This window comes from Peromyscus leucopus, chromosome 10 (genome assembly GCF_004664715.2).
Source record: "Peromyscus leucopus breed LL Stock chromosome 10, UCI_PerLeu_2.1, whole genome shotgun sequence".
In the NCBI taxonomy this organism is placed as follows: domain Eukaryota; kingdom Metazoa; phylum Chordata; class Mammalia; order Rodentia; family Cricetidae; genus Peromyscus; species Peromyscus leucopus.
In genome coordinates this window covers 33,285,448-33,308,092 of record NC_051071.1, presented here as the reverse complement: position 1 = coordinate 33,308,092, position 22,645 = coordinate 33,285,448, and the positions used below count along the sequence as shown (strand labels likewise).

Below are 22,645 nucleotides of genomic sequence, written 5' to 3'. Positions count from 1 at the left end.
CGTTCTAGATGGTCCGATACAGTTTTATAATTCAGTTTCATAGGATGAATGTTGGAAAATGACTTTGACCAGGTCTATGTAGTTTGTTGAAGGAAACCTGAGGATACTGAGTCCATTCTTGGAGAGGCTGGTAGTTTAGGGACCTGTCCTGCAATGATTATCCTTAAGGCAGTACAGTTGCCTTTCTCGGTGGTTCTTAGACTCTGAATGTGCTCTCTTTTGCTGCTGGAGATGACTTCATATATTTCCACTTTTATTTACTCGGGCAATAGTTTTGAGGTTTCCTATAGTATTTGTGCCACCCCTTCTGCTTGCAGCTGGGAATGGATACACAGTAAATAAATCAAAGGCAATTTTAGTCCTGCCCCACCAAGGGCAGTGGAATGTAGGCTACAAACTATTAAGCAGTGGTCACAACACAAGGGGAGAGTAGTTATGTTCGAGAGCCTTTTGGGAGCCCACAGGGTAGGTATTCTTTTAAACCAGACACAGGGAAGAAGAGAGAGTTAGGGTAGGTCCTTAAAATGAGGGAGGGAGTGTATCTGGGAAGTGCAATGGCTTCGGCAGGAAACGGCCTGGGACAAGCCTTATTCCACCTACACATGCAAAGTTCGGGGGCAAAGTCCATGGGAAGGACAAATGACATGATTAGATTTGGGCTTCAGAAATGTGAATTCTGTCTCGCGACCCCTCCCTCCCTGTTTGTGTGTGTGTGTGTGTGTGTGTGTGTGTGTGTCTCGCACTCTCAAGTGTATATCACTAGAGATGGAACCCAGAGCCTGTGTGTGCTAAACATGCATTGAGCTGGATCTCCAACCGTGAATGTCTAGTCTCTTGCATCCATGACTTCCTGGCACCCCACAACACTCCAATCATCCTACTTCTTGATGCTCTTTGGGGTCACTGCAGGCACTGTCAATGGGTAAGTTTTGTCAAAGGCAAAATAATTAATCATATAATGTGAAATTATTGTGAAATCATATAATGTGAAATAATCACAAGTCAAAGACTTATTTAACCCATGATTGAGGAGAAAGTTGGTGAGATGAGGCCTATTCAAAGGAAAAACCAAACACATCATGTTTATGTACACTAAAATAAGTTTACACTAGCAACTCCTTGTTGCTAGAAGTGTACTGAACTGACACAACTGGTATGTGTCCATTGCTATGAATTTTTTCTATTTATTTGGGGGTTATTTTTACGTATTCAAATGCTTTGCCTGTATGCATTTATATGTCCTGCATGCATGCCTGTTGCATGTGGATAGCAGAAGAGGGCATTGGATCTCCTGGAGCTAGAGTTACAGGTAGTTGTGAGCCACCACGTAGGTTCAGGAAACTGCACCTCACACACAAGAGCAGCCAGTGCTGCAAATGAGCTCTAAGACCAAACTTTGAAAGCCTGGCGTTGGTGGCGCACGCTTTTAATCCCAGCACTCGGGAGGCAGCGGCAGGTGGATTTCTGTGAGTTTAAGGCTAGCCTGGTCTACAGAGTGAGTTCCAGGACACAGAGAAACCTTGTTGTGGAAAGAAAGAGAGAAAGAAAGAGAGAGAGAGAGAGAGAGAGAGAGAGAGAGAGAGAGAAAGAAAGAAAGAAAGAGCATCCCCTTGTCTTCCTTAGCTTCCCTTTCCATGAAGTTTCTTGACTGTAAGGTAGAGACACGTCTTTCTTGACTTCAGAAGCCTGAGTTTATTTTCCTGTTCTGCTACTGTTTCCTTCCTTTTTTTCACTATAATTTGTTCAAATATCAAGCATAGAAGCATAGTGCCATTTGAACAAGCAACTCACTGAAAAAAATATGTCTACAGCAGTTAAGATTAGCAGAGTTCAATAAAAAATCATAGTCACATTAGAGATTCCGACAAGCTCTAATATTTACCAGTGGCTTAAGTACACACAACTCTCAAATAGTATAGGACCTACTTATACTAAACTAACTATCCTAACTTGTAGGAAATCAAGTTTAACCAAGTATCCTAGATTTGGGAGCAAAGATTTATCCTTATTGATTTATTCATTTATAATTCTTTAAGTTAAATTTTTGTAACACAATATATTTTGATCATATTTCCTCTTCCCAAGCCCCTCTCAGATTTTTCCCACCTTCATGACTACCCAATTTTATGGTCTTTTTTCCCCTCTCTCTCTCTTTTAAAAACAAAACAAACAAACAAAAAACCTGCAAGACCCCACTCCCCTCAGAAAAGTGCCCAAACCAAACAACATGAAGCAAATAGTCCATGAAAGCATACATTGATTTATTTGTGTTGGTCAAGTACTCCTGGGCATGTGGCCTGCCCCGGAATATGGTTGATATGCCCAGTGACGCTCCATCGTAAAAAACTGATTTTTCCTTTACTTATGCATATACTTATGTGTGTGGGTATATGCACATGAGTGGCCAGAAGACAGTCTCAATTCTTCTGTAGCTGGACTTTTAGGCTCTTGTGACCTGCTCACTGCAGATGCTGGAAAACCAAGTTCACATCCTCTGCTGAGCCATCTCCCCACCCCCAGTGACCATTGTTTTATTTGAAAACCTTAGGTATATCCCAAGCTCTGAGCACACTCTGTTGACTTTTATAATAGTCCAGAAGATGTCAATTCACGAAGACTCAGGATGTTCCAAAATTCCATCCTCTAAATCTTTGCTTTTGTTTTATTTCTTTGCTCTGAAATTCTCTGTAGCTTTAAGAAGACAAATGAAGTCTCGTATGAAGCCCAGGTGTAGGTGACCCGTGAGCAGGAGCCTAAGTTTCTGAAGGAAATGTGATAAGGGGAGGCAGACACTCATAGGAGATTGTGTGAGACCATGGTGGGACTTCTTGCCAATGGGAGAGGAAGGGAACATGGGGTTGGTGCTGTGGGCATCTTTCCTCTAGCCTTTGAGAGTAGCTGCAGCCATCCTCAGCCCCAATGCACCCTGGTTACCTTGAGTTCCCCTGTGCTACATGAAGCCAGCAGGGCCTCTAGGTATCATGTTCCATCTTGGGGCACTCACAGCACCCTGTGTGAGGGGGAGACCCATTTCTGCTTCCTTCACATTTTTGTAGGATTTAATTATTCATATTGGATAGCTTTGCATTTTCTTTCATTTTTCTTTTTTTTTTTTCTCCTTAATTGTGCAGTTGGCTGACAGATGAAAAATAAAAATCCCCTCAGTTTCCTGCTGAGTAAGCAGGGAAGAATCAGTGTCAGTGAGAGGACTGCAAATGATAGAGTCCAGCTTCCCAGGCCAACGCCAGAGGAAGAGGCGAGCACTGGAAGTTTGCATAGTTTAGTCAGAAACTGAACGTTAGGAGGGCCATTTGTTTCTTACAGAGAATGCTAAACAGAGAAAGAGGCCTGAGGTCCCCATCCTTGGGAGGTATGGTGAGGGGGAGATTGGGGTCTTTGTGGCTGCGGCAGAGGTGGCCCTTCCATCATATCCTGGGAAATGATAATCACTGACCATGAAGTTGTTAATAAAACTGAAGTGTAGGCCAAGATTAATCTTGAAGCTATGTTGTGTGTTTTTGGTTTCTTCCTCTTATCTGTTGAATTCCCCCTCCTTTCTTGAATTCCATTCTGATTTATCCTCTTGTTTCTCTCCATGACTCAAAATCTTATTCTTAATTTCCTAAGATTCCCTGACCCTGTTATTCTCTGGGTATATGACCTACAGCAAGCCTTTTAAACTCCTCTTTGTCTTCGTTAGCTCAGAATTATCAAGTGTCAGGATAGCTGCATTGTAGACAAAGGACTTAGAGAACGCCCTCAAAAAGTCATGGCTGGAGAGAAGGATCAGTCACTAAGGTGCTGTGTGTAAGCATGAAGACCCCAATTCAGTCCCCAGGGCCCGTGTAAAAAGTCAGATGCTGTGACACACATTATAATCCCAGTACTGCAGAGGCAGAGGCAAGAAGATTCCAATTGCTCACTGGCTAGCCAGTCTCGCCAAATCTGATAGCTCCAAGTTCAGAACCTCTCCTGCCTCAAAAATAAAGTGGAGAATGATTGGGGAAGACATTCAGCATCAACCTCTGGCTTCAGTATGGACCCATACACCAGTACACACACACAAAGATGTACACTGTGTGTATAAGCCCCTCTCCTAAGAAGTCATAACAAAACTCATGTGCTTTGAGCAGCTGAGCAGTTCATGTATCACCTCAGAGTCTCACCACACACTAGCTGATATCTGATCCCATTTTACAGTGAAAGAAACCAAGATATACTTAAATAAAATAATTTGTCTAAGATTATATAGCTTTTAAATGATAATGGTCATATCTGAACTGGCAGGCTAGCTCATTATAAACCACGATGCCCAGAGCCACTCTAATGCATGCTAGCTAGCTACAGTCACCATTGTTCCTGCCCCTAAGTATTCTAGAGAACAGTAGGACCCAAGAGAATGTAACATCTCTTCAGCTCATTAGGCATATTAATTTGGAAAGATTTGGGATGTATCTCAGTATATTAAAATATTAGAAAAGTCAAATGGGAAAGAAATATTCTTAAAAGCAAACTTTCTCTATTATACCTTTTAGGTTTCCATAAAAGTTTTAAAAACTGTGGAGAATCCCTGTGCCCTCTGTGCCCAGTTTTCATTGTTGTTAAGAGTTCTGACATAGTAACAACCCATGAGCTGGCATGGTAATATTAGCTACAGTCCAACCTCTTCAGTTGTGTGTGTGTGTGTGTGTGTGTGTGTGTAGGATCAGGACTCCTTTCTGGGATGCCACATTATCTTTATGAGATTCTCTTGAGTGGGGCAGGTTTTTGAGATATTCCTTGAGTTTTCTAAAGATTTTATTTGTGTACATGTATCTGTGTATAAATTTAAGTGAATGTGTGTATACAAGTGAGTACACCTCTGCTCATAGCTGTGCATCATTTGAAGAGCAGAACATAGCTAAGGCATCAGGTGTTCTCCTCTATCACTCCACCTATTTCTTAGTAGCATGGCCTCCAGAACCTGGACCTCCCATTTTCTCCACTGAGTTGGAAGTCAGAAAATCCCTGCAATCTTCAGAGCTGAAGTTGCAGGTGTCCTTAGGACAATAGGGTGAGATCCAACCTCTGGTCCTCTGATTGTGCAATAAGTACTCTTAACCTTTGAGCTATCTCTCCAGTGACATTGTTTGGTTTTAGTGGCCATGATGGTTCTGAGAAGTAATGGTCTCCATACCCCTCAGTTTGGATATGTCTGTTGGGGTTCTCTTGATTTGATAGGGTCATGTGTTTGGGGAGGAAAACAAGAAAAACACCGTACCAGGGATTTTTGTATTTCGTTTTCAGAAATGGGTCTGCATAATCCTTCTGCCTGGGAGATTTCTCCCTTCACTCCCACTTAGTTATTCAACCTATTCCTCATAGCAGTGTGAATTCATGAGGATGTTTGTTATACCTTGGGCTATAATCTGTCCTTTGTTACTTATTATTCATATTGTTTTGTTGGCCATTGAGAGCTTTGGTTGGTGGTATCCTGTCTCCTTAGACACAAGTGAGAACCTGCAGGTAGGAATCATTTCAAAGCCCTTAGTAATAATTTATGAATTACTTAGCTGCAGGATCTAGGCCTTCCTGGGTCTTTTTACACCCACGAACAAAACGCTCTGCTTTTGTGTGTATGAGCAGCTAGCTGTTTACATGACAAAAACCTCTCTAACTTGAACAAAACTTCCTCATGGGCGAAGACCAAAGTCACTGGAAATAAGAAATATGAAAGGCCAACCAGAAAACAGAGCAGATGGCTTGTTGATTTGGCTCTTTGTGGAAGTTAGAGGCCTACTGAACCTTTGAGTACAATTAGATTTCAGGGACATTCGGATTTGATGTAAACTCACAGAAGCCAGGAATATAGACTTGGTACTTGAGCTCACAGATTCACCCTGCCCTGATTAGAGGGTGTTGTGATGCTGCCCCCACCTCCCTGTCATTTCCTATACTTTAAGGACCAGAGAAGGGCACAAAGGCTTGAATTAAAAGCTCGTGGATGTCACTTCTCAGGGGCTTTCCTTTTCCAGTTTTGGGGGGGGGTGGCGGTAAAAGGGGGATGGTATGGGTTATAGTTAGCACATTTGGAAGAAAGTTTCCTGGTCTGGAGAATAAAATACTTGAGCTATACAAAGAAAATAACTACCTTCCACCTTTATTTACAAAAACCTGATCCTTGTTATGGCACACCCTAACCCAAAGGCTATATGTCTTCGGAGGCCTGACTCCTCTTGCAAGGGAGGGTCTTCGAAGGGATGTGAGCTTCTGCTTCCTACTCTCAGGGGAACTGTTTTCCATCCTTGCAGTGTTTGTGGCCAATAGCTTTGGTCAGAGACATTGATGAAATGGAGTCGACATCCATAGTGGGAACCCATCCTCCTTTGTAAATCTGCATAAGGGAAATCCTCTCCTCCCAGGACTTTGGGATGTGGAGAGGCCCTTTCTCTTTGGAATCATTCATGGCTTATCTATTATGTGACAGCAACAGTAGCAGGCTTTCTTGGGAAGACAAAAAGTGTTATTTTACAGGGAAGTAGGAGCAGGGAGGAGGTGGACATTCATAAAGTAATTATATTAGATACAACACTTTAATTATCTTCTGAACTTCAAATGCACCCAATTCACTCAAAACATTCTGAAGATTTTGTTCAAAGGACAGCTAAGAGAGCATAAGGAGCGGATTCAGTGATACAGCACAGGTGGAACGGAGGTGAGATTGGAATCCTAAGCCCATGTGTTTTCCTACCAGAGTATTCTAGAAACACTGGGAAGTAACCTGATAGCAAACATAGTAACATTCCTTTTCTTCTTTTTCTTCAAGCTTCTTAAAGAGTTTTCATAATTCCTCCTCAATCCCAAAGAGCTATTTAAGTTTGGAGAGATGATAGGAAAGGATGGGGGACAAGGAGAAATGGGAAGAAGGCCAAGGTTTCGCATTTAATGTCCATTGGCAGAACAATGTTTCCAGGCTGTGTGTCTTCCTGGCAGTGATGATGCATCTCTCTAAAGCAAGAGTAAAGCTTCTCAGAGAGAACAAATAGACAAATGGCTTGTACTGAAGTCACTAAACGAGAAGCCATCATCAAATCCATGTTTCCACCTGCATTAGAACATGATGAGTATTTCTAATCAGTATCTATTTCCTTCATATAGAAAAACAGAAACTCATGACCAACACTAGAGTTAGCTCAAGCCTGAAGATGAAGCTGGGGTACAAATTGCTACCTACCTACCTTATATGGTTGTCATGGTGATTAAGTTTCATAGACCACTTTAAGTAGAGCCTAGCACAGAACAGGGATGTGTTTACTGAACAAATTCCAAGGGGCTGCCACATTGTCTTTGCTGGGTCATGAGTTCCACAGATAGCTTGTATTCCTGTTGTAGAGTAAATGACAGATAAGATGTAGTAGATAAGGGCTGTGGAGATGGCTTAGCTGGTAAAGTGTTTGCCTTTGAAGCATAAGGATCTACATCCGATCTCCAGTACTCAGTTAAAAATCCAAGTGTAATGGTATACACTTGTAATCACAGTGCTAGAGGGGTAAAGATAGTTGGATCCCTGCAGGTCACTGGCCATCCAGCCTAGGCCACGTGGTAAGTTATAGGCCAATAAGAGACCCTAGCTCAAAATAAACCTGGTAGACAGTATCTGAGGAGTGACAGCTGAAGTTGTCCTCTGGCCTCTACATACAAACACATCCCCTACACATGCACACATGAACACAGGCACACCCAAGTGCTGCACACAAAAATGTAGGGAGCTTCAAGTTGGGTCTGTGTAAGCAGATGTCCTGCCACATGGGTAGGCAATGTGCTCAGGTTGGTTGATGAGTGAATATATGATGCAGATTTTGTTCCTGCAAAGTAGGATCAAATACTTCGTGATAACCTGGGCGGTCAACTCATAATCTTTAGCACAGAGCTGAGTTCTCAGAGTGGAGCTCCCAACCCCCTTTCCTGACTGGAGAGGTGCTCCAGCAAATTACTTGATTAGCTATCTTTCAAAATTAAATTGGTTTTGATCTGGATGTTGTAAGAAAAAAAAATCTAAGGCTGGGAGAAGATTACAGTATTTATAAATCCAAAGCAGCTGCTTCTATTTGCAAGGCTTCTGTTTAAAAAAAAAAAAAAAGAAAAGAAAAGAAAAACATGATTTGACAATCCTTATTTTAAGTTTCAGTTCTCTACCAAAATGAAGAATAGGTAAGGCATTAAAACTCAAAAGAATAGGTTTTATTGTGGAAGTTTTACTATGGAAATTCTAAAACGCTCTTAACTGCAATAGTGGTATGAGTTGTTGGCTTGAGTTTCAGTAAAGAAAGCTAACCCACAGTTCATAATCACAGGTATTTACTTGAGTCTGTTCCAAGAACCAGGAAATTTGGCTTTCCTACATAATAGTAATGCCTCAGAATTAAAAGGGAGGCATTAGTACATATATGTATACATAGAGCTGCCACCTGCACGTGGGGCTGTCTCAGCTTGTCTGCTGGTGGCAATTCCTAGGAAACCCCAATCAAACAGTTTTGTAGTAAGCTCATTGATTCAGGTTCTAGCCATTTTCTGTGACTGATTCATTCTCACTAATTCTGCAAGAGCATATACCTTGACCCTGGGTTACCTGCCAGAACAGGAAATCTCAGGGTCTAGTATTTCCTGAGTGGTGGCTTCAGGATTTCACCTGTCCAGCACATTCCATCACAAGCATCTTCACTCTGCTCTACTGCTTTGCATAACTTTTCAGGGACAGCAAGAAGACTTCAGGGTTGCCCAGACTTGAGTTTGAACAGCACCTTTCCCCCTGTGTTAGGGTTCTCCAAAGGAACAGGCCATTTAGAATGAGTACATACTACGGAAGGGGGTTTATTAGATTAGCTTACACAATATGAGCTGTACCATTCAATACTGGCTATCTGCATGCTGGAGAGGCTGAGAGCCCAGTAGCTGCCCAAACCACAAGGCTGGATGCCTCAGGAGTCCCATTCTGCCGCTGAAAGTCTGGAGGAATCTTAGACAATGACTGGCCTTCAGTTGGGTTCTGATGGCAGCGTAAAGACACACTTACATGCAAGTATCTACAGCAGGCAGGCAGGCAGCATTGCTTCTTCCTCAGAACTCAATACATGGAGCCACCACTAGAAGGCGCCACCCGTTCTGGGGAGAAGGGTCTTTCCTACATAGTAATCCGCCTTTCCTACAAGCATGTGAGTTCAGTGAGTACGTTGGCTCAATTTATCCATCAACTTGATGTGACTAGAATCTGAAGAATTTCAGTGAGGGACTGTCTAGACCAGGTTGACTTGTGGGTGTGTCTGGAAGGGAGTGTCTTGATTGTTGATTGATGTAGGAAGATCCAGCCCATTGTAAGTAGCACCATTCCCTAGGCTGGGCCCTGCATTGTGGGAGTGGAGAAAGCTAGCTGAGGATAAGCACCAACAAGCAGGCAGCATGGACACACTCATTTCTGTTTCTTGACTATAGATGTGGTGTGGTGTGACCCGCTGTCTCAAGTTCCTGTCTCTATGACATCCCAGCGAGGACGGACAGCAACCTGGAATTATAAGCCAAATAAACCCTTCTCCCACCTCTGTTGCTTTCTGTTAGGATATTTGTCACAACAGTATCGATGAAAGGAGGATACCGATCGATCAAGGAACCATGTTGGCATCACTGGAGTGTCCTTTCCTTCTTTGAGATCTGATTCCTTGTAAACAATAAATACTTGCTGCATGAATGAATGAGGGCACAAGTGAGCACGTGCACTGAAGTTTTACAGAGTAAACTGTAGTAGTTTGGGTACCCATCCTTCTGGGTACCCAAACTACTCTATGGTGGCTCTCCTGTGCTGCCTGAGCCTGGGTCGTTATTTCTCTGTGTGCATCATCCTCTGGCAAGAGTCTTTCCACCTCCTGGCATCTTCACAGGCCACCTCTCCCCTGCCTCCTGCCCCTCCCCCAGTCAGTGTGTGTTCAGGGAATGCAAACTAATTTAACCAGAGCCAAACATAATTAGGAGAGTAAATCTGCTGCCACTGCTGCTGCTGGAGCGAGCAGCTGAGAAAGCCATACAGAGCATTCCAAAATGCAATCCGGTCTGGAGGCTCCTCGGGCTCCCCACTGCTACTGTAATCACTGCACTGCTGTGGGCTGCCCCCTCCAGACCAGCCCGGACAGGAAGGAGTTCATTGAACAGCAGCCTTTACTCCCTTTTCTGCCAGCCATTTGAGGAAGGTGGAGGTAGGGATGGGGACAGTTACAACACACCTCTCTGTTCCCAAGGATTTGCTCTTGACCAAAGACAATTGCAGATTCTAAGCTATCTTTTGCTTTTATTTATTTATTTATTTATTTATTTATTTATTTATTTATTTATTTGTTTGTTTGTTTATTTTTGATGTGTGTTCATCTATCCCTTCCTCCCGTTGGTCACACTCCTGTGCCTTGTCAATGGCCTCAGAGAAGAAGCTTGCCAGGACATCTACTGAGGATAATTGGTTTGGAAATGGTCTAGGATCTCAAGTGCTGTTTGGTTTCTCTTTGTTTTTATCAGACGACTGGATAATTTCACCCCCCTGAACATCTCCAGAACAGAAGGGCTTGGGATTTAAATGTTAGCATAGCAAGCAGATTCCGTTGACTTTAGATTTACTTGGGATGCTTGAGGTGGGGGAGCCTGATGACCAGGAACAAGTCCTTCCTGCAGCCACTCTGAAATCAAAGTTCAGTTATCACAATCTCCTGCCTTCCTGCTTTTCTGTAATTAGAGGTTCCAGAGAGAGAGAGAGAGAGCTGGAACTTGGCTTCTCTTGCTGTGGATCTGTGCATGAAGGGCTATTGTGGAAGCTTGGGACTTTATTTTTGCCTGTGCGTTGGGGGCTGGGGGGAGACCCATATAGCCCAGACTGGCCTCAAACTCACTTTCCTGCCTCCGCCTTCTCAGAGCTTGGATTACAAACATGTGCCACTGTGCCTGGCTCAAAAGTTTATTAATGTCAGATACTGTATAGCCATTTGGGTTCTGATGCTTAACTCCCAGCCCAGAGGCCAGACCTGGACACTCAACAGAGTGTGCGCATCCCCTCAGAGGAATAGAGATGGGATAGGTTTTACTTATACTAAAACAGTTGGGAGCAGCTCTAAATTGGAGTTCTCATGTCCCTGTTTCTAATAACAATACTTATGGTATACAGAGTGATTACAAGGGCCTCATGCTTTATTAAGCCATTTATCTACAGCTGCATGCTGAATCCTTATAGAAGTCTGGGAAAGTAGCAAAACTGTTCCCACACTCAAAACAAGATGGGACCCCCAGCCCCTCTGCTTTCCAGGGGCCAGAACTAGGGATTGACCAAGGATTTGTCCCCGCGCCGTCCCCTTAAGCACTCTAGTGAGTCTCACTCCATTATCTTTGTATGCTGCATTGATTATCGAGGGTTCTTTCTCTGTGGGTGTATACTTTCTGAGGCAGGATTGCATCTTTGTTGTACTACTACGTAATATCTTCGTGTCCTAGTTCAGTCCCTACTGCAGTGGAAGAGCTCAGTGTGTGACCACTGAATTAAAGAGGGGCCCAAGAGTGAAACAAGGAGTGGGAGTACTCTTCCAGCACCCTTGACAACATCTTCCTTGACAACAATTTTAAAAATTAAATCGCAAAGCCAGGGTGTAGTTCAATGGCAGCACATTTGCCTAGGGTTTTTATTTTTATTTTTTAACCCTTTGTTTTTCATATTGTACAAACAGAGCAAAATGAAACTCAGTCGATTTCGACGGGAAAGTTTTCTTTCCCATTTTGGGATTTACTTTATTAACTCTCACCAGTGAGTCCCCTTCCTTCCAGGCTCTCTAATCTTAGGAGAGAAGGAAACGGACCCCTGCTGGCGGCATCACAGCTTAGGACTTGGCGGAGTACCCAGCATCACGCAGTTGATGACAGCACCATGCTCACAGATCTGGGAGCAGAGGGTACAGGGCTTGGTGTGGGGAACAGAAACATGTGCCTCATGACAGATGGACCTTCCCCATACAAGAAGACTCCAGCCTTGGAGGCGAAACCAGTTCAAGACTTAAGTCAGCCAGAGTTAACAAAAGTGAAGAGACCAATGCAGGAATCTGGGGAACTGGTCCCGCCTCTTTCCTAGCCCTTAACTCTGGTGACGCTCCCGCTTGCTCTGTGGAAACAGATGTATTGGTGCACATGTCCATCCAGATAGGCTGCCTTTACAAGCCCAACCCTGTTTCTCCACACACTGGAGGTTTGTAGCCAGTAAATATGTACTAGGGCCCACTCCTAACTGACCCTGGCTGACAGGGAGCTAGGTCTAGAGAGCACAGCAGATAAATAACCTCTTCTTTCTTGGGTTCTAGTTGGGGCAAAATGGGCAACAAACAGATAAACTCACAGAAGAGCCGGGGCAGATGCTCTGAACTGTGTGGTTTGTAATGACGCTGTCAGACGGCATTTGCCGGCAGCTCTAATGAGTCTCCCTGGCAACTGGAGTGGTTGACAAGGGGATTAAGAATCCAGAAAAGTATTGTTGTGAGATTGGCTGATTTGGGATTGACAGAGTCCATGGATCGTGACGGATATGGAATTCTGTCAACTCCATTCTGCCTGGGAAGAAATTCAATTAGAATACATATGTTGAAACTTTCTTCCTAAGGTATTTGTTCCAAACATCAGCACTCCCCTTTAATGGCTGTTAGTACCAGGAAATGAATATCTGATTACATTCTTCTAAGGCAGCTCCCTTAGCAGCAGGTGGAATCTCATCTTATCATATCTCCTGCATAATTCATTTTGGGCAAAGTCCCTTGAGTTTTGCTTTGAAAACATGAGGGAAAAGTGAAACTGATTCGAGGGTCACGAGAGTCTTTAAACATTCTGGATAAGTGAAAGCATCTAATGTGATTCCAGGAACAGCCTCTGAAATGGGGACTTCTGCAGGTTTGTGCGTGCACGCGTGCGTGCGTGCGTGCATGCGTGCGTGCATGCGAACGAGTGTGCGTGGGGGTGGGGTGGGGGTGGGGTGTGCAAGTTTCCTCAGTGGGAAGCTTTGACAATCCTGTCACCTGGTGGGGATGTGTAGGTCAAGGGATAAGGGGATAACTGGTGTCCCTGGCTGAGGCTATAAGCAAGTGAGCAGCAGGTAGCATGCTTGTTTACCCACTACACATTTCCCAGAAACCATGTCCAGTACTTGGATAGAGCTGATTGTCTTAGGAATATTAAAGAGGAGGGCCAGATGCAGTGGATGGCCAGCAAAAGTAGCTGCAGTTGGTGGAAGATGCAGTGGATGGCCAGCAAAGGTAGCTGCAGTTGGTGGCAGATGCAGTGGATGACCAGCCATGATAACTGCAGTTGGTGGCAGATGCAGTGGATGGCTGGCCATGATAGCTGCAGTTGGTGGCAGATGCAGTAGATGGCCGGCCATGATAGCTGCAGTTGGTACTCCTTCTTGGTACATCTTACTCTGTGGATAGAGAGTGGGCTTCTGACTCTTTCTGTGTAAGGATGCATGTGTTATAATGACCTGACTGTCCTCACCCCAAAGTCTTTGTTTCCCTCCTCAGAGCATAGCTTAGCCTCCCAGAAAGTCAACTCATCCCTTCTGGCATGGCCTATGGAAGAACTGGGACCTGGGAAGTGGCTGGTAGTGGGTCGGCACTGCTTTGTGTTGTCTCTGGTCCCTCTTTCAGAGACTGGAGTGACTCCATGCTCAGTTGTGGGATTCTCAGAAGCTGTGTGCAATGTGCCCATAGACTTTTCTTTAGCTCTTTTTGAATTTAGCTGCCCACAGTATTTCTTCAGAGATATGCGAAAGAATTATTTCTACAAAATTGAGGTTAGCAAATACTCATACATACATGCATAAATACATATATATGTACACACACATATGTTGAGGTCATCCATTCACCAGTGCATCCTGGGAAGTCAGAGGTTTGCTGCAAAGCAGATGTCTTCTTTTCCTCCTGCTTCTTTTAAAGGGCAACAAAAACCAAACCACCTTGCCAGGCATGTCCATCATTTTGTCATTAAGTCATGACATTGTCTCCTATCAAGTTCAGGTCTAAGAACAGCACAATCAAGTTAAACATAATGGGCTAAAAATCCTCAGAGTATTTTAAATAAGTGTGTGGTTTGTGTTGAGTAACAGTCATAGCTTTCTGAGGGTACATGCAGCCCTCTGATTGCAGGTTAGACACTCCTGGTGGTGGATGTGGCAGATCTGGGGCTAACCCTATTGGGAGAAATAAGAATGGATGAGGTTGTCACACTGTTACTCAACACAACAAGAATGAGGGATAAAATCTGAAGTCATTCACCAAGAGAATATTGTGCTTAGGACCAGTCTCTGAGATCCCACAAAGAGATCATTTGTATTTTCCTCCAAAGGCTAGGGAGATGAGCATCCTAGATTCTATGACTTCTGGATGCTTCTTTAGAAACTGTGCCATCTTACATTTTTTTTCAGGTCCCAGAACCCAGATACAGGATGTGAAACAAACCAGTTGGTAAAACAATGGTTATATGAGCCTGTCTGCAGTGAACACTCTTTTGAGTTTGAGGCTTGGGCTGCTAACCAGCACTCCGTTTCCTCTTTTGTCAGACAGTACCTGTTTCATAAAACAACTGAGCAGGCTGCACTGGTCAACCTGCGGAGAGTGCTCAGCAATGGTTCTGGCCATATGTGGAAAGGTTTGGGCAATAATACCACTATCGTCACCACAAACAGCACCAGTGTTTTTTGTGTAGTACGGTTAAACATTCGTGGTACCAATCAAATCTAACGTTAGGGGGCATTTGCTAGAAAGCAGATCTCCAAACACCATGGGTATGAGCACTGGCTTATGACACAGTTTTCAGATATTTCCCTGCCCACTGACAGTCTCTGCAACTTCATATTTCAGATCACAAGATGCTTGTGGACCAAGACACAACATAATTTGGTTTTGCTGCATTGTTGTGAGGGCTGGGGACATACATGGATGAGGAGATGCTGCAGACTTACTCTGCACCTGCAGTGGCCTCTTTGGTATTATTGTAGATTGCCAGGAGGAATGAAAAATGCCAGTGGGCCACACCACCAGGCATCACGCTGTGGTTTTTATATGTACAGATGCACCAGACAGTTAAGTGTTAGAGAAAGCTTGGGGGTTAGGTCACCCAGGCAGTATTTTCAGGTCTCCACTTGATTTGTTTGTAAGATAGTCCTTGATAATACAGGCCTCAGGGAAACTGAGCACCCTTCCTCTGTCAGTGGAGTCTGCCCATATGTCTCTGCACTGCAGGGCAGAGGGTGCTCATGGGTTTAGTGAACAAATAAAGTACGGGGCCCAGGGCCCATAAAGACAGTACACAAACGTGTGTCATGTGTGAACTCCTGAGTGACTTTGAGTCTGACGCTGTTGCTACAGAATACTGAGGGGAAAGGCCCTACAGCTAATCAAGGGAGATCGGCTTTAGTCATTGTTGCCCCATTATCTATCTATAAAGGGGGACAATTCATGTTTGTCTACTTGGATTTGGGATGAATTAGATATGAGGTATACAGAGTACTTGAATGACGTGTCAGCTAGACAGTAAGTAGCTCATAGCCATTCAACATCTGGCTTTCAGGCTTATTTATCTTTATTTATTTATATTCATCACGAAGGAAGGTGATGTTTCATGAGACTGATTAGATGTGTTATCCCTCCCACTTCATGGTTAGTTAAATTAAAGAGGAAGTTACATGATGAACTGTATTAGTGACTTTTCTTATTCTGTGACCATATACCTGTCAGAAGCAACATGAGGAAGACATGCTGTTTTTGAATATGATTCCAGGGGAATACTGTCTGTTGTGACAGCAAAGACATGGCAGGCAAAGTGGTTTGGACTGTGGCAGCTGGTCCCAGCAGGCTGTAGACCGGATGCAGAGTTCAAGCTGGAAGTGGGTCTGGGCTATAACTGTGAAAGATTTCTAATGACCTACCTCTGTCAGCTGTGGCTCAGGAACCTACAGTCCACAATGTCTCAAACAGCACTGCCCTCCAGGAACCACATCTTCACACACATGTGTGAGGGAACATTTCCTATTTTTCTATAATACTTGCCCCAGATCATTAGTCATGTAAGCCTCAAAGTTGGGGTTCAAACAGAGTGGTTTGACCCTGCCCAGATCCTGCAGCCAGATCTCGCTATCATCCCACTGTCCTGTCTTCTACAGGAGGGCTGGCTAGTTCAAAGGCAGTCTGTAGTTGATTGTACAAGGCACATTGAGGGTTTCCAGGAGTGGACTGCGTATGGGAAGGGAGTCCCAGGAGAACCAACACATTATAGAGGGTCTCAAAGACTACTATTTATTTCTTTAATTAATTTTTAAATTGTATGTGTATTATGTTTTCCTACTAGTGTGTGTAGCATCTTGTGCATGCAGTACCCACGGAGGCCAGAAGAGGGAATCAAATCTCCTGGGCCTGGAGTTCATAGACTGACATGTGGGTTCTGGGAACGTAACCCTGGTGCTTTGCCAGAGCAGCAAATGCTCATAACTGCTAAGCCATATCTTCAGCCCCTTACAGTAGTCTACAGATTGCATTTTGCCCCCTATTGGTTGGAAGATACTGGTTGGGACTTTGAGCAAAGAGAAAGGATCTGCTTTTTGATTCCCTGTACTTTAATACTCCTTCCTGTCTACTTCCCAATAATGAGGACTGTCATTTACCAGGTGTTGTTACATGCATTGTTATGCTAATCTCTTCATAAGCACTTTCTTATTTGATTACTAAACCTGATTTGGGAGCTGGTAATCCAATTTCTGTTGACAGACTGGGAAACTAAGGGTTTGAAGGTTTAGTAGTTGATCAAAGTTCCTGTAGCTTAGACGCAGCAACACTGGATTCTCACCTTGTCCTATTTGGTACTGGAACCAGAGCTCTCTTCCTCTGCCATTTCTGAAGTTTCTTCTTGTGCTATAGTTTTGCTGTCCTGGCCCAGACTTGGCTCCAATTGGTCCTCCTCTGAAAGGGAGGTTACCCAAAATCAGGCTGGCGCTTTCCTTCATGACACACCAGCACCCAGGAGAGGGGCTTCTCTTAATGTGTGCGTGACATCTCACTAGGCTCCGTAGTACCAAAGGGTACAGTGGGGGATGTCCACCGAGATGAAGAATATTAAATCCTGGAAGCTCATTGGCCAGGGAATTCAAGCACCAAGCCTGACTGATGGCAGCTTTGTGATATGCTAATAGCACAAGCTGACCTTCCACACCCACTCTTACCATTAAGGGGGCTTGTGAATTTGTCCTTTCAGATCTTACATCTCTTCAGCCTGTGGGAGAGGGGGCAGAAATGTTTACTTCATTTGTTACTGTATCCTCATCACCTGATGCACAGTTTGACACATAGTCAAAGCTCAATTATTATTTGTCGAATGCAAAATAGTAATAATAACGAGCCATTATGGAGTGTTTTCTCCCTTCCAGGCACATTGCATGATCATTTAATCATCACAGCTTTCAAGTAAGAGCGGCTGTATCACTCTCACATTTCACAGGCTAGGCTGGTAGCAGAGCTCAAACATACAGCAAGGTTAGCCTGAGCATCAGTCTCCGCAGACGTGACACTAGAGAGTGGAAAAGCCTTTCGTCCAGGGCCGCCCCAGCTCGAAAGTTAGCCGAGGAGAACCCGACCCTTCCATTCCCTGCTTCTGGTTTCTCTGTATGGCAGGGTTATTTCAGGCACCCAGCTTTCCACACAGTTCTGTTTCTTCTATGTTGCCATTTCAGGGGAACAACGTGAAACTAATGCCTCAGCCTGGCTGGCTAGCTGTCGGGGGTGGAGAGCTGGAGGGTGGCATCTTAGTGCTTGGCTTTGGGGTCCTGGACTTGAACTTGGGCTGCTGCTAGCAGCTCCTGGCTGCTCCAGGAGAGTGATGGCTTTGCAATTTGCTTTCCTTCCCTAAGTGCACCACGAGATGCCCCATCTTGAAATCAGTCTCATTTGAGAATCTATGCTTTTTGAAGCAAATGTATTATCTGAAACCTTTTTATGGCTTTATAAGAAACACACAGCTCTTTCTAAGCATGCGTGGCCTGGGTTTGTCTGATGGTTGTTTTCATTCCCCCTCTGCCACCCACACGGAGATAAGACTGGGTAGCCCTACCCACCCATGCTCCACTGTGAATAGGGCAAATACCTAACTGTGTTAGGGTGGGACTAGCAACTATAGTCCTATAAGGATATCATGTAGTCCAGGTTTGGTCTCATACTCCATGCTGTTAAGTGTTGTGACCTTGAAGTTCCTCATTTCCTGGCGTCTAATTCCGAAATGTTAGGATGACAGGCATGCTCACTCCAGCACACCTCATTTTATGTGGAGGGTGAGAATTGAATGCAGAGCTTCATACATGCTAGACACTTCTCACACCACCACCATCACACTTCATTTTATGTGGGGGTGGGAATTGAACCCGGTGCTTCATTTATGCTAGACACTTGGCAGCAAGCGTCTTTTCCTACTGAGCTATCCTGCCTGCCTCAATTAAACTGTTATTAAGCACCTACTCTCTGTCAGGGATTGTGCAAAGGTTGAGCTTCATCTAATTAGCCCAGTGACTATTGCCTTTAGAAGAGGGGAAAACGGGTCAGAGTGTAGCTCAGTGATGAACACTCACCCATGCATAGCACGACGCCTTGAGTTTGAGCATTGCCAGGAGGAAGAGGAGGAAGAGGGGAGTAGAGGTAGCAGGAGGAGGTGAGAGACTCACAGAGACACATATAGGAAGACCATAACTGGTGTGAGTAGACACTGGAATGATGCATCTGGAAGGCAAGAGATGAGATGGCAAGGACATCCAGCATTGTCCAGAAGTTGGGGGAAATGTGCGGAAAAGACGCCTCCTCGAAGATCTCTGTAAGATCCAGCCCTTCTGACACTCCCATCTCTGAGTGAGAGGAGAGTCTAGACAGCAAACGATTTAGGCCCTTTACTGCAGCACCTCTAGGACACTACCTACCCAGTATTTCACAGGGAGAACCTGCACAATCCTGTGCTGCTGTCCCAACCCCAACCTAGGTAGCAGTAGCAGCAGCTTAGCCCCAGCCCCTCCTTCATAGAGCCACAGGCTTTGCCCCTGGAGCTGCTCTGCTGGGCTGCTTCCTTCCCTTCCTTTCTGTCTCCATTGTGAATGCTTTGTGGGTAGAGGACGGACTTAATTCACTGCCACAGTCTCAGATCCTGGAAAACACTTAGCACTCAACAGACTTGGAAACGTAAACAAATGAAACAGATTCTTGGCTAAGGCAGGCTTTCTAAGGCCCTAGAAACCATGAACAACCCACATGTTTATGTATTAATTCTACTGATATTATTCTTTTAAGATTAATTTTAGTTTGAGTTATGTGTATGCGCATGTCAGTGTGTGAGCATGTGCCGGCGAGTACACGTGTATATATAGTGGAGGTCAGAAGTATGGCACCCCCTGGAGCTAGAGTTAGAAGTATATGTGGGGCACCCGATGTGGGTGCTGGGAACTGAACTGGGGTCCCCTGCAAGAAGAGTTCACACTTAACCATTGAGACATCCCTCTAGTCTCCTGCTGATATTATTTTTAGTTTTTTTTTTTGCATTTTAATATTGTGTGTGTGTGTGTGTGTGTGTGTGTGTGTGTGTGTGTATGCACACGTGTACAATAGTGCACTCACCAAAGTCAGGTCTTTCTTTTTATTTATTTATTTTTCTTTTCTTAAAAAAAGATTTATTTATTATGCATACAATGTTCTGCTTGTGTGTATGCCTGCATGCCAGAAGAGGGCACCAGATCTCATTATTGATGGTTGTGAGCCACCATGTGGTTGCTGGGAATTGAAATCAGGACCTTTGGAAGAACAGCCAGTGCTCTTAACCTGTGAGCCATCTCTCCAGCACCCCAGTTCTTTCTTTTTAACATGTGGGTCCAGGGGCAAACATCTCTATCCACTAAATCATCGGGTCAGTCTACCAATATTATTTGAGTCTGCCAGAAATTGTTCAAGGAGTTGAGAATATAGTGGAAAAAACCAATGAGACCAGAGAACTTCTGCTTTCTGGGAGTCTATGGTCTAGAGCAGAGGCTGGGCCAGGGGTCAGGTTAAAGCAGCCAACATACACAAGAGTACATTAATGGTGCAGATCTCTCTGAACAGTCCTAAGCTCCTTTCAGGATGAGGGGACAGTGACTACAGCCACCTCAGTTAGATGGTGCTGAGAAAGGCTTCTTCTCAGAGATGACATGTCATCTGGAACTTAATTATTAAAGAGGACACATCTTCAAGATGTGAAGAACAAGCAAAGGACCCCCCAAAAGAAAAAGTTACCATGTGGTATTTGGAAAACAGAAAACATCCCTCTCTAGCTAGGGATGCAGGGGCTGAGGGGTATGGACTGGTGTCAGTGAGGCAGACTGGTCCTGTTCTTCATCTTCCAAAACAAATAAGTTCCAAGTCACAGGCAAGTGACTTATGTGCTTCCACTCTGAGGAATGTTGCTCATTGAAAATTACACGAGATGTTTCTGGCTGGCAGGGGGAGGGGCACAGTCTTGATCAAATCCAGCCTTAGGAATGGGGCCACATTCTCTCTCGCCAAGGCCAGAGAGAGCAAAGCCAGACCTTGCATTTTCTTCTCATTAAATCATAGAGGTCTAGAGGGGCCACCCATGGAGCCTGTCCTCACTTGGCAGCTTATGCCTGGCCTTTACTTTATTTGAAGCTTTATGTTCTTTGTGTTCTAGCAAAAAGGAGAGGCAGAGCTGACTTCTGGGGCTCCTGTCTCGCCTGATCTTAGCCATGCACCATCGGATAAGCCCTTCAGCTATTCCGTGTCCTGCGGTTTGGTGCCAGGGATATGAGAAGTGGCCTCTTGTTACAAAGTCATCATGTTTGTCCTTGGTTTTTGTGTTTTCTTGAAATCATAGATGCCTCTAATTGCTTCTATGGGCCAAAATGTTCCTCGACTGAAATTCTATAGGAAATTGAGTTTGCTTTATTAAATAGCATTTCTAAGGGGTTTGAGGGGTCTTGGGTTGTGTTTGTTTTTCTCTTTGCTTTTTTTTTTTTTTTTGAGTTTTTTAATTTGTCGCAATGTATAATCACTTGCTCCTGTGCTGGAATTACTCTCCAAGCTTCTAAAATCATGTAGTATAATTCCCTTTATGACTTGGGAATCATTTTTAGCTTTCTGTTATGATGGCTGGACAAGGAACAGATGAGGCTGACATAGCATCTCCTTTGAAAGGGGCCTCCTTCCACCATGTGGCTGGCTCCCAGGGATCCAACTCAGGTCATCTGGTTGGAAGTCCGGCTCTCTTTGCTTTCTGTCCTGTGGTTTGGGAAAGAGGCATTGCAAGCAACACATCTCTTTTCCTACATGAGTCTCACCCACCCTGGACCAGTAAGGTTTATGCAGTTGGCATTTTGCACTGAGGGGAATGGCCTCCCCTCCTAGAGAGGTGAGATCATGTATCCAAGATCATCAGTACAGTCAGGGTCAAAGCTACAGAGCCAGCCAGGCTTCTGCAACTCCCAAGTCACCCCTCTTCCTGTCTCCATCCTGTAGTATGATTTTTCTAAGGTGTAAACAAATAGGGAAAAAACGCTGCTTCTGGGATGTTGGAACAAAACAAATAACATGTAGTGAAATGTGTTAGTGAGTCCCTTGCCACACACTATTGATAATTAATGCTGCTTCTTTACCTGGAGGAAAATAGTTCTATTTTTACTTAATATAGAAAATGGTAGCATGCCAGGGCTTGGGTATATACTACAGTGTTAGGGCTCTCCAAGGAAACAGAACTCAGATAAGGGATTGACTCATACTGTTACGGAAGCTGATAAATCCCCAGATCTGCAGGTAGCTCAAGAGAGCTAGATGTCCAAGAGACACAAAGTCCAATAATGTTACGTTAGAGTACATGACCAGGGCAAGAGTGAAGTTCAAGCCCAAGCAGTCAGACAAGTAGAGATCTTTGCTTTTGTGCATGTGTATGTATATGTTCATGCATGTTGGTGTGGTATGTGTGTACATGTGTTTACTTGTGATATATATATATGCTGTTCCTTAGGTGCTGTATACCTTTTTTAAAAAATCCTTTTCTCTTTCTTGTTCTTTTCTTTCTTTCTTTTTTTTGACATGGAGTCTTTTACAGGCCTGGAGCCTGCCAAGTAGACCAGAGTGGCTAGACAGTGAGACTCCGATCCATGTTTCTGCTTCCCCAGCATCACCATACTTGGATTTAATTTTTATTTTATATTTATGAGTGTTTTGTTTGCATGTGTACCTGTGTACCATGTGCATAATTGGCACCTGTTGAGGAGACAGAGGGAGTCAGGTCACCAATAACTGGAGTTACAGATGGTTGTTAGCCACCACATGCATGCTGGGAATTGAACCTGGGTCATTTAGAAGAACAGTTAGTGCTCTTAACTGCTGAGCCATTTTCTCCATCCCCCACACCAAACATTTAAATGTGTTTGAACTCAGGACTCTGCTTAGAAAGATATGTGCTTTACCAACTAAGCTGTCTCATCCCTGATGTTACTTCTTGGACAACATTTTAGTTCTATCCAATCTTCAATTGCTTGAGTGATAACCCACTCATAGAGAGAAGGTCTACTTTGTACAGGCTACCAACT

At 44.2% G+C, this 22,645-nt stretch overlaps 1 protein-coding gene across 12 annotated transcripts in view; it reads left to right on the top strand.

The window, feature by feature from the left end:
• Ldb2 (LIM domain binding 2) overlaps positions 1 to 22,645 on the top strand; it is a 345,475-nt gene that overhangs the window by 99,502 nt on the left and 223,328 nt on the right. The window lies entirely within an intron of this gene.